Below are 3,249 nucleotides of genomic sequence, written 5' to 3'. Positions count from 1 at the left end.
TGAACAACTATTGTAATACTATAAGAAAAGGATTGACAGTAGTGGGAAACTGCGGGGAGGTGGGATTGGCAGTAGTTGAAATCTGCCTGGGGAAAGGGGGTCACACATCATCAACAAGGGCACCTGCATAATGAATATTTGTATACCTAACCCTGAATTGTACCCCATGGTTTTAAAATAAAAAATTTAAAAGTTAAAAAAAGAAACCAACTTTAGTTATACTGCAAATGATGAGATTTTTTTTCTGCCTTCTACTAGCAGTTCACTTTAAATGCAATTAACTTGTGTTGCTGGGATCTCCTCTTTAGGAGTTGTGTATAACACTTTTATTCATTTCTGCATGAAGATAATGGGCTCTCTCTATATTAGGCTACCTCAATAGACTAATATAAAGGTGAAATAAGAAATTTATACAACTTAACTTACAACATAAGTAAGGTATTAATGCTGTAACTTCGACTAGGTTAGTGGGAGAACACCAGGTTCTTGGAACACAGCTTAAGTTATATAGCTGTGTATGCAGTCTCTCCCAGAGACAGAACTTTGTCTCCAAAAGAAAATAAATTTTTGTCCAAGGAAACATAATTTTGCCTCATAATATTTTGAACCTCACATAGTAGTTTTTTCAGCCTTTTTCATCTATGATAGAATCAGCTTGGTCATAAAAGTAAAAAAGAAGGGCAGCTTACACTTTAATCAAAACCAGCTGAAGATAATTTTCTGGCCCCAGATCATACCAGTAGGTGACAGGCTTGTTAATTACCTAGTAAATGTAACAAAGTTCTCCTCTAAATCCAATACATGTTGACTCCAAAATCAAGAGACTATTGCATAAAAATAAGTGATTCAATAGTCCACTCCCACTGTGGGAGCTTTTCTGTCCTTTCAATAAATTCTGTTTTAAAAAATGTGCTATGTGTACACAATGGAATATTATGCAGCCATAAAGAGGGACAAACATGGACTTTGCAGCAACTGGGATGGACTTGGAGTCTATCAACTCAATGATCTACCACAGAAACAAAGAACAGAGTACCAAGTGTTCTCACTCATAAGTGGACCCTGAATAATTATCATAGTAGTGGGAAACTGCCAGGGCTGGGGGCGGGGGGTGGGCAGAGGCAGGTGGTGGAATAGGCATAGGCAATTGAGAAAAACTGCCAGGGAACAAGGATACCTACATAATGAACATTTGTATACCTAACCCTGAATTGTATCCCACATCTTTAAAATAAAAATTTAAAAAGATAAAATTAAAAAAGAAAGGGATTGGCAGTAGTGAGATACTGCCAAGGGAGGGATGGGGGACAGAACATCAATAAAGGAACCTGATCTTAAACCAGGCAAAGTGTGGACCAAAGAGAGGCCCAAACTTTGCCTGTACGATGACCGCTTGTGTACTTCATCCTCAATTGTACCCCACATCTTTAAAATAAAAACAAAAAAAGAGAAGAGAAAAAGAATTTTATGTATGAGCAAAAAAAGAAAAGAAAAACCATCTTTTTATTTGATGGATTTATTTATTCTGACTTTATATTTCATATATTGTTATCCATCAACTATAAAAATAGACTTTACAGATTAAGGGTTTTTTTGGGGGGGAGAAAAAGTAATTATAGAGATAATTAACAATATTGCAATGTAATATAAAACAAAAAATGTCTGATCTGAGAATGTTAATTCTGAATAGGATATAGTAGTTACTGGCAAGCTATTGCATCTATTTAAACCAAGAAGCACATAACCAAAATTTTTTATCAAAAAAGTCATATTTCTATTAGTTAAAAACTTTGAATGGCTGTGGATACTAAAAATCCTAGATGAGTTAAGATTCTAGGGAAGAAAAAGTACTTTCTAGGTGAACTGAAATAGTTGACCTTTTTTTCCCCCCCACTGTGCACCGTCTTAAGTCTGGAATAGATGCAGGACCTGTCTTTCCTTCCATTGTCGGAAGTGTCTACTAGGAAGAATAGAAAACAATGGAGTTTTTCATATAGCTTAACAGACTTGTAACCTGAAGAACACAAAAATCACAATTTGTTTTTCTACTAAATGTTACTAAATATTAGAATCATGCATAAACATGGAAATCTGGGAAAGCAGAATGAAATCTTTGTAGTGTTTTGATACTTAAAAGACAAAGCGCTACTAACAAACATTTCTGCCCCTCAACATTTACAAAATTTTAACCTGAATAGGTTAAAAAGAAAAACTAAACTCAAAACATCTGAAGGGATAAATTTTCAGGTTTTCCAGATGACATAGAAAAACATACACATAGAAATGCTTCAGGAGAGTACTATATGGGGGTGAGGGGAGACAGAGGCAGAAAGAGACAGAAGAGTTTTAGAGTAAAAAGAAATAATTCTTTTTGAAGTTCTTTTGGTTTATAATAAATTTGAAACTTTTTCAGCCCTTACTTATTCAAATATTGTATGCCTGCCTCTACTTGTAAGTTTCTAATTACGTATGGTAGATTGACTAATATATTTTTCCACAGCCACAATGTCTATTTTATTTTCAGTCTTTTATTTGTCTGCACTCACAATTCTATATAACAATTTCTATTGTTATGAATTCAAGTTTATTCTTTGTAGTTGTTATTTCTGTAGTTTCAAACCAATTCTTCTATTCAGGAAATTATTTCTTTCAGTTATTTTAATTTTTAAATCAAACTGTTATATTTGATTTTTTATATATCTTCCATTGCTTTACTTATATATATTTATATGAATTGACATATATATGTAATGTTTATGTTATTGAATACGTTTTCAATAGCTTGCTGTTGTTGTCATTGTTTGTATGAGACAGAAACTGACTTTCTCACTCAAGCTGGAGTGCAGTGGCAGGATACTAACTCAGTGAAGGCCTCAACTTCCTGGACTCGAGTGAGCTTCCCATCTCAGCTTCCTGAGTACCTGGAACGACAAGTGCATGCCTCCATGCCTCACTACTTTTTTTTCTTGTAAATTCCTGGTTTCGCTTTGTTACCCAGGGTGGTCTGGAACTCCTGGGCTCAAGCAGTTCTTCCACCTTCGCCTACCAAAGTGCTAAGATTACAGATGTGAGCCACTGTGCCCAGGTCGATAGTTATTTTTAAATTCTTATCTGCTATTCCCAATGTCTTCGTTAATTATGAGCCCACTTCTTTTGCCTGAACTTTCCCACCTGATTTTGGATCATAACTTCTTGCTTCTCCATAGTTCTACTGGTTTTCTGTTGAATGCTTGACATTGTAATTTTGAG

Source organism: Carlito syrichta, unplaced genomic scaffold (assembly GCF_000164805.1).
Source record: "Carlito syrichta isolate Samal-C Ts95f unplaced genomic scaffold, Tarsius_syrichta-2.0.1 Scaffold218745, whole genome shotgun sequence".
In the NCBI taxonomy this organism is placed as follows: Eukaryota; Metazoa; Chordata; class Mammalia; order Primates; family Tarsiidae; genus Carlito; species Carlito syrichta.
Note: the sequence above shows the minus strand (reverse complement) of the source record.